The sequence below is a fragment of the Pseudopipra pipra genome, chromosome 4 (genome assembly GCF_036250125.1).
Source record: "Pseudopipra pipra isolate bDixPip1 chromosome 4, bDixPip1.hap1, whole genome shotgun sequence".
Lineage (NCBI taxonomy): Eukaryota > Metazoa > Chordata > Aves > Passeriformes > Pipridae > Pseudopipra > Pseudopipra pipra.
This window is the reverse complement of record NC_087552.1, coordinates 2,087,273-2,096,419: the sequence shown is the minus strand read 5'-3', so window position 1 is coordinate 2,096,419 and position 9,147 is coordinate 2,087,273. Positions and strand designations below refer to the sequence as shown.

General features: G+C 59.1%; 1 long non-coding RNA gene across 1 annotated transcript; it reads right to left on the bottom strand.

Annotated features, from left to right (window-relative positions):
* Window positions 1–6,762, bottom strand: LOC135412635 (uncharacterized). The gene is made up of 2 exons (XR_010429810.1): window positions 6,489–6,762; window positions 1–117 (listed from the first exon to the last, which is right to left on the bottom strand). It is a non-coding gene; the product is annotated as an uncharacterized LOC135412635 (long non-coding RNA).
* Between the last annotated feature and the right edge of the window lie 2,385 nt (window positions 6,763–9,147).

Sequence of the window (9,147 nt, the reverse complement as noted above, 5' to 3'; positions counted from 1 at the left end):
TTCTTCTTTTTTTTCTTTTAGATGCTGGAATTGCCTCTCTGGCTGTGTGCTGAGCTCTGGCTGCAGGGGACTGTCAGGCCTTGGTGGCTGTGAGTTCCTGTTCTTCTCCCTGGGAAACTGGAAAGAGTTATTCATTAGATTGCAGAAATGTAATTTTGAGGGGACCCAGCAACTCTTTGTGTAGGAAAAGGTGAGGTGCTGCAGAGGGGAGGGAGGTGGCATTTTGGAGGGGTCCCACTGAGGGGGGAGTGGAGAGCCTGGGGCTGGAGTGTGAGTTATTAAGCAGGGAACAGGGGAAGGATGCTTGGGAGGGAAACACTCAGGGAATGTGTAGGGATGGAATGGAAATTTGGGGTGTCAGGAAGAGATAATGGGTGATGTAGAGGAAGGGAAATGTTGGGGGTAAGACTTGATGTCATCTGTAGAGGACAGAAGGACCATTTGGAGGTAAAGTGAGGCAGTGAGTGGTGGGCAGGGAGGGAAAATTTGTGTTTGTAAAATTTCAGGTCACCTGTAGCAGAGAGGATGTACCTCCTGATGGACACTGAGGCAGTCAGGGGTGGGCAGGAGGGGGGGAAACCTTTGGGGTTAAAACTTGAGGGAACGTCCAGGGCAGAGAGTGAATATTTTGAAGGATAAATGAGGTACTCAGTGGTGGACAGCTGGGGAGTGTTTTAGGGTAAACTTGGGGTAGCCCACAGGGTAGAGAATGAACATGTATTTGTACAGAGGAGCTGATTACATGTGGGTAGGTAAGGAGAATTTTGGGAGTAAAATCTGGGCAATCTGTAGCAGAGAGAATGAATATCTTGGTGTGAAGTGAGGCAGTCAGTGTTGGGCAGGTAGGGAAAAATTCTGTTTGTAAAATTTGAGGTCACGTGGAGCAGAGAGAATGTACATCCTGAGGTAAACTGGAGTAATCAGTTGTGGACTCATAGGGAAAATTGGGAGGGAAATATCTGAGGTAATCTGCATGGTAGAGAATGAATATTGAGAGATGAACATGAGGTACTCAGTGGTGGACTTGTAGGGAAAATTGTTCCAAAATATTCCTTCTCTCTGCTGCACATTGCCACAGATTTGACCCCCACAAAGTGAGGCAGTCAGTAGGGGGACAGGCAGAGGAATTTCTGAGGGTGAAACTTGAGCAAATGTGCAGGGCAGAGAATGAATATTTGGAGGTCCAAAAGAGGCAATTAGGAGTGTGCAGTAGGGAAGACTCTGGGGAGAGAATGACTCTTGTGTTCAAGAAGAGGTAATCAGGAGTGGGCTGGAAGGGGAAAGTTTGGGGGTTAAAAAGGAGGTTCATTCTCTCCAGGGCAGGGAATGAACACACTGAGGTAACCTGAGGTGATGAGTGGTGAGAGACACAGACAATTGTGGGTGTTAAAGTTCAGGTGATCTGCTGGGAAGAGAAGGAATGTGTTGAGGTAAAGATGAGGCACTGGGTGGCAGACAGGTGGGGAGAGGTTTGAGATAAGCCTGAGGTGTGTGTGGGGTGCAGAATGACCCTCTGTAGGTACAAAGGAGCTGGTCAGACGTGGACAGGTAAGGCAGATGTTGGGAGTAAAATGTGGGGCAATCTGTCCCAGAGAGAATGAATCTTTTGGGGTAAGGTGAGGCAGTCAGCAGTGGGCAGGGAGGGAAATCTTTGTTTGTCAAACCTGAGGTAATGTGCAGCAGAGAGAATGCACCTCCTGGGGTAAACTGGGGTAATCATTAGTGGACAGGTAAGGAGGTTTTGGGGGAAACTTTGAGGTCATCTCTGTGGCAGAGGACAAATCTTTGGAGGTAAAAATGAGGTAATAAGTAGTTTGCAGGCAGGGAAAACTGTGAGGGTAAGTGTGGATGTCACCTAGGGGAGAAAATGAGGCTTTTGAGGTCCAGTGAGGCAGTCAGTGGTGGGCAGGGAGGGAAAATTTGTGTTTGTAAAATCAGAGGTCATGTGGAGGAGAGAGAATGCACCTCCTGGGGTAAACTGGGGTAAACCTTGCGGACCTGCAGGGAAAATGTGGGGGGTAAAACTTGTGGGAATCTGCAGGGCAGAGAGTGAATCTTCTGAGGTGAAAATGAGTTCCTGGGTGGTGGAGAGGTGGGGAAAGTGTTGAGAGTAAACTGGAGGTGGTGTGCTGGGTAGAGAATGAACATCTTGAGGTAGAAGTGAGTTGCTGAGATGTGGAGAGGTCGGGAAAATGCAGTGGGTCCAGTGTGAGGTCACCTGTAGCAGAGAGGATGTACCTCCTGATGGACACTGAGGCAGTCAGGGGTGGGCAGGATGGGGGGAAACCTTTGGGGTTAAAACTTGAGGGAACGTCCAGGGCAGAGAGTGAATATTTTGAAGTATAAATGAGGTACTCAGTGGTGGACAGTTGGGAAGTGTTTTAGGGTAAACTTGGGGTAGCCCACAGGGTAGAGAATGAACATGTATTTGTACAGAGGAGCTGATTACATGTGGGTAGGTAAGGAGAATTTTGGGAGTAAAATCTGTAGCAGAGAGAATGAATACCTTGGGGTAAAGTGAGGCAGTCAGTGATGGGCAAGGAGGGAAAATTTGTGTTTGTAAACGTTGAGGTCACGTGGAGCAGAGAATGTACATCCTGAGGTAAACTGGGGTAATCAGTTGTGGACATATGGGGAAAATTACAGGGGTAAAACTTGAGGTAATGTCCAGGGGACAGAAGGAATATTTTGAGTTAAAACTTGGGGGGTTTTTAAGGAGGTTATCTCCAGGGGAGAGAAAGGACATCAGGAGGTCAACTGAGGTAATCAGTGGTGGCCAGGTGGGGAGATTCAGGGCAGAAATCTCTGAGGTAATCTCCAGGGTCCAGAATGAATCCTGAGAGGTGCAGAGGAGGCAATCAGGAGTGGACACCACAGTGGGCCCAGGGAAGGTTCTGGGGGTAAAATGTGTGGCAGTGTCTGGCAGAGAGAATGAACATTTTGGGATAAACTAAGGCAGTCATCAGGGGACAGGGAAAACTTGAGAAACTCTCCAGGGTCGAGAATGAATATTTGGAGGTCAATAGGAGGTAGTCAATGGTGAGGAGGTGGGGAAAGTTTTGAGAGTAAACTTGAGGTGGTCTGTAGGGTAGAGCATGAACATATTTAGGTGATATGAGGTGATCAGATGTGGAGAGGTAGGGAAAATTGTGGGAGTCAAATCTGTGGCAATGTGAAGCAGAGAGAAGGAATATTTTGGAACAAAGTGAGGCAGTCAGTAGGAGAGAGGCGGAGAAATTTCTGAAGGTGAAACTTGAGCAAATGTGCAGGGTAGAGAATGAATATTTGGAGGTCCAAAAGAGGTAATCAGGAGTGTGCAGGTAGGGAAGACTCTGCGGGTTAAAAAGGAGGAAATCTTTGGGGGAGAGAATGACTCTTTTGTGTTCAAGAAGAGGTAATCAGGAGTAGGTTGGAAGGGGGGTTAAAAAGGAGGTTCATTCTCTGCAGGGCAGGGAATGAACACACTGAGGTAACCTGAGGTGATGAGTGGTGAGAGACACAGACAGTTGTGGGTGTTAAAGTTCAGGTAACCTGCTGGGAAGAGAAGGAACCTGTTGAGGTGAACTGAGGGTCTCTGCAGTGGCCAAGCAGGGAAATGTTGGGCTGAGCCCTGAGTTGCTCCTGTGTGGGGCGGCTGCAGCGAGGCCGAGCCCTGGCCCTGATTTGCCAGCCATGGGCAGGGGGCTCTGTGCCAGCCGGGGGAGCAGCGGGGCCCCCGTGGCAGAGAGGGCAGGGGGGCTGTGGAGCTGCCCCGGGGGGAGCGGGGGGTCCTTTCCTGGGCCGCCTCCAGCCCCCCTCGATCCCCGGGGCTGCGCTGCCCCCCGAGGCTGTTTGGGGCAGAGAGTGCTGCCAGCTGCGTGTGCCTGTCCCCAGCCTGGCACTGCCCACAGGGACACACTGGGCACTGACCATGAGAGGGAACAAACCCACTGCCTGCCAGAGGGTTTGTCCTGGGCCAGTCAGGCCTGGGGCAGGAATTGGATTGGGCAACTCCATCAGCTGCTCTTCCCTCCCCCACAAAGCCCCATCCCCTGGGCATTAATGACGTGCCCTGTGCCCAGCGCTCACTGTTCCCCCAACTGAAACCAGAGCAAGGCTTGCTTTGCTTGGAACAACTTAAAGGAACTTGAAAACAAAATAAATCACTTTTTTCTTCTTAATTTTTCTTTTAGATGCTGGAATTGCCTCTCTGGCTGTGTGCTGAGCTCTGGCTGCAGGGGACTGTCAGGCCTTGGTGGCTGTGAGTTTCCTGTTCTTCTCCCTGGGAAAGTGGAAAGAGTTATTCATTGGATTGCAGAAATGTTTTTGAAACCTGTCCCCTTCTTTGTGCCTTTTACTGACAGACCTTCTCTTTTTGCCTTTGAATTTACAGCCTCCTTGTAACTCCCAGCCCGGAAAACCTGGGGTAACTGAGGAGGGACAGAGATGAAGGTTTTATCTGCAAACTTGGGTAATTTCTGCAGGATACAGCAACTGTTTGTGTAGCAAACTGTGTTTAACCACATTGGCCCAAGTTGTGTTTGCACCAGCTGGGGCCAGAGGTGCCAAGCAATCCAAAGCAAACCCTGCTCAGCCTCCAAATCCCAGGGGAAGTTCTCCAAGCTGCTCATTGAGGGACTAAAGATACATTGAAATGGAACCAAGAGCACTACTAAGTTTCCTGGGAATCCCAGTATTGCTGTCCTAGAATTTTTAACAGCTTTTAAGCTTTTATGACAATAATGGCTTTCTTCTTTGATTGAATCCTGCGGTAGGATTTGGGGTTTCTTTGGATTCTGAATCCCTCCCAGTGGCCCTGACACTGGTCAGGAGCTGGCAGGACAAACAGAGTCAGAGCTCCTGGCAGGCACAGGGGGTTTCCCCCAGAGTGGATCCAACTGCTGCCCCCCAGCCTGGCCAGGCGGGATCTGCTTTGGCTCCCGGCTTCTGCCAGAGACAGAATGTGTTCCCTTGATTGGAATGAGGATCCCGTAGCTTCATCTCCTAGAGGTTCCCTGGCAGCTGATCCACTCTGCCCCGTGTCCTGCTCTCAGTTCCTGCCCAGCCAGAGCCAACTGTACCAAGGGCAAGAGCACTCCCAGTCTGGATAGGGAATGGGGGACTGGCTTGTGCACAATTCACCTAGAAAGCCAAACGAGGGGATTGTTGGAGTATCTGGCTCCTTAGGGAACCTGCTGGGAGTAGAGAAGCACAACCCCAAAGCTCCAGCTGTGGGTGGAGTCGTGGAACGTAAAGCAGCACAAACTCATCCCCCAAAATGGACCGTGGAAGAGCAGGACCAAATAAGGGTCAGTGTCCCTGTGGAAAGGCAAAAGGAATTGGCTGGGACTTTGATTGTCCCCTAGGGAGATGGAGGTTGCTGGGATGCAGAGAATGCCCTCCCTCAGGCTGCCAAGATCTCTCAGCGCAGCGGCTTTGGCCGACAGGGCAGCACAAAGATTGTTCTCTGCGGGGGGCCCAGGTTTGGGTTCCGGTCTCAGCATTGCAGGTTTGGATGAATTCTACCTACAGCCCGCAATTCCATGGGGAATTCCTGCTGCAATAGCCTCCCAGTGCCTCCTGGAGCCCGGATCTTCCCCCGCAGAGCTGCCACTTTAACGCCAGGTTTGCCAGGAAGCAGCCACAGTTCCAGGTCTGCTCAGCGGGATCGGGACAAGGACAGGTTCATTTTCCACAGACTTTGCTGTTTATAACCCTCCTCCCCCAGCCCCAGCCGGGGTCCCTGGGGGAACTTGAGCGAGTTCCTTGGAATTCGGCCGATTCTCTGCCCCGGGCCGGGCTCCAGGGGATGTGTTCTGCCCAGGAGAAGGCGGGGCGGCGGACGCGCGCGCTACCCCGGCCCGGGGCGAGGCAGCCCTGAGCACGGGCGAGGACGTCTGTCCGGCCGGAAGCCGCTGTCCCTTCGGAGCCTCGGGAGCGACCCGGGAATTCTTTTCCCGAGGAAAGGGATGCACAGCCCTGCTTTCAGAGCACCTCCGGCTGGAAGGGCAGGGATTTGGGGCGGGCGGGACACACGTGGGGGGCGCGGGGGAGCTCTGGGAGGTGGGCCCTGGGAATGGCTGCCCGCGCTGCTCTGCAGCCCCGCCGTGCCGACACTGCCGAGTGCCAGCTGGATTCTTTGGGTCCTTTGGGGCTGGCGCTGGGGCGTGTCCAGGGTGAGGCATCTCAGGGGGCCCGTTCAGAGCAGCGCCCGGCTGAGGAGCCGCGGGCAGCCCTTTCCCCGTGCCCACCCCACGGGGGCTGTAGGGCACAGCTCCAGGGCACAGCTCCTCCATCCCCTGGCAATAGGAAGCCCAAGCAGGGCTGGGTCGCTGTCTGTCGCTCCGGCCTCCTCCCAGCCCGCGTTCCCTGCCCAGCTGGGACTGCCCAGGGAGCCCCGAGAACGTTCCTGGCGGGAAGCGGGAGCCGCCGAGGGCTCCGTCCAACTCCGGGCCCGAAAAGCGGCCCCGACCTGAGCCCCCCCGGCATTTTGGGTTCCGAAGGCTCACCTGGAGGAGACGCTCCCCCGCAGGCGGGACCAGGCGGCGACACTCGACCAAACGCCTTTGCCTCGGAGCGAGGGATCCCTCCGGACTCGTTTGGCTCCTTTATCCCTGGAAATGAGCTCGGATGCCGCACCGAGCACCTTTGCAGCCGTTGGGTGAAGCCCGGACGGGGCCGGAAAACCTCCCTGAGCAGGGCAGCGATGAATTGGTGCCCGTCCCAGCCGGGCACAGCCCAGCCGGCCGCGCTCCCTCCGGCCCGTGGCTGCGAAGGGCTCCTGCAGAGATTGAATAAAAGCTCATTTCCTGACTGTATTTGCCCGCCGTCTTGCCCCTCTTTTGACTCGCGCAGCACCATCCGGTTGGAGCATTTCTTGGTTTCCTCCCCTGTAGCCGTTTCCCTCCCAGGCAGGGCCTTCCCCGTCTGCAAATAAAGAGGAAATGTTTCAACGGGATTTTGAAAACCAGAGGGTTTGCCCCGGAGGGTGCGAGTTGCCGAGAAAGCGGGGAGAGGAAGGAGAGCCTCAGGTCTCACCTGGCTGGTGTCAGATGAGCCGCACCTTCTGGATGGCAGGGCAAAGAACTGCTGTCGGTAATTGCCGAAGTTCGCAGGCAGAGCTGGGAGCAGCCTGTGCCCGACCCGCGGCACCGGTCAGTGCCAGCTCCTGGGGCCGCCTGAGGACAGACACAGGGACACGGGGACAAACGAGCAGCTCTGCTCGGGGTCCCGGAGCACGGGAGGAACGGGGAAAGGGCTGCCGCCGTTCTTCCCTCCCCGGCAGGCCCCCGGCTCCCCGCGGCCGGAGCGGGCCCGTGGCCGGAGCCCCGGCGGGCCCCAGAGCCCTCGTTCCCGGGGGGGCCCTGGGGGTGGGAACCTCCTGGGGCCGCGTTTAAGGGGGAGACGGGCGATGTTCGCCCCGGGAGCGGGTGCGGTGGCCTCGGGGGTGCCCGAGCGGGGAAGCTCCGATCCCGCGGGGGGTACGGGCGGCACCCCTCCTCGGGGGTCCCGGGGCCGGCCCGGCGTGTCCCCGCGCCCCGGCCGGTCCCAGCCCCGGCTCCGCGTCTACACGACGAACGCGCCGCCGTTCTCCCCCGACCGGGCCCCGGCAGAGCCCCGGCCCGAGCGGCCCCGCCGCGCTCGGCCCCAGCGCCCGGCCCGGAGCTGCTCTTCTCGCCCGCGTTGCCGGGGCACAGGCGGCGAGGCCGGGCTGGGATGAGCCCGGCACCGATCCTGGTCCCCGTCCGGATGCCGAGCCCCATCCCAGCCCCAAACCAACCTCGCTCCTCCGGTCGCGGTCCCCGGTCCTGGCCCCCGATCCTTGTCCCGGTCCCCCTGCCGAGCTCCATCGCCACCCTCGGTCCTCCGACGCGCCGATCGCTCCCGCAGCATCCCGGTCCGAGGTTCCTCCACAAACTCGGGACGAGCGCGGCTCTGCCGGCTTTAAAACGGCGCGGCCGGGGCGGGGCCGGGGCGGGGCCGGGGCGGAGCGGGGCCCGCACAGGTGTGCGAGGCGGGGCCCGTCCAGGTGCGCGGGGCGGGGACGGGCAGGGGGCGGGTCGGGGCGGGGGTATTTAAGCGCCGGAACTCGCCCCCGCGGCCGTTTGCTCGGGCAGTGCGCGGGGAGGCAGCAGCGCCGCGGGAGCCTCTCGCTGCCGCGGCCCTTTTTCTTTGCTTTTGTTTTTGTCTTTCTTTTGCTTTTCCCCCTTTTTTTCGTCCCCTCCCTTCCTCCCCACCCTCCACCCGCTCCCCGCACGCCGCCTCTCCCCGGCCGCTGTCGCTGCCCTCCTGCACAGCCCGGCCCCCCCCCTGCCCCGCCCCCCCTGCCTGCCCCTGCTCCCCTCCCCTCGCTGCTCCGCTGCACAGCCCGACCTGCCCGCACCCCCGCTCCGTCCTTGCCCCCCCGCCCGTCCCGTCCGTCCCCCTGTCCCCCGGGCCGTGTCCCCGCAGCCGCGAGCTTGGGGGCGCCGGTTTTAATAAAGCCGCGAGGGCCGGAGCCGGCGCCCCCCCTGGATCCCCCTTTCCACGGGGCCGGGCCCGCTCGGCGGGTCCCCCCTGCAGTTCACAAGCACCGCCCGACACCGCCGGGGCTCCGGCCCGTCCCGACATCACACGGGGGGCTCCGCGGGCGGGGGGACGAGGGGGTGGCGGGGGGGGCAGGGGATGAGGGGTCCCCTCCGGAGGAGGGGGCTCGGGGGGGACGAGGGGGAGGCGGGGGGGGCAGGGGATGAGGGTCCCCTCCGGAGGAGGGGGCTCGGGGAGGTGGGCGGGGGCAGGGGGGGGCTCGGGGAGGGGGGAGGAGGGAGGAGGGAGGAGGAGGGGCCAGGGGAGGGGGGCAGGGGGATCCCCTCCGGAGGAGTGGGGTCCTCGGGTGGGAGGGGTCAGAGGGGGGAATTCCTCCCACTGATCCCTCCCACCCCGGGACTCCGTCCCTCGGGGGGCGATCGGGGGCGGGGCCCCCCTCCGGAGAAGGGGGTCCCGGGGTGGGAGGGGGAGTTTTCCCCCTGTCGGGCCCCTCCCACCCCGGGACTCCCCGCCCTGAGGGGTGGCCTGGGGACCCCCTCCAGGGCGGGGAGTCCTCGGGTGGGAGGGGCCCAGAGGGGGGAACTCCTCCCCTCGCTCCCTCCCACCCCGGGACTCCCCTTCCCCGGGAGGGGGGCCGGCCCG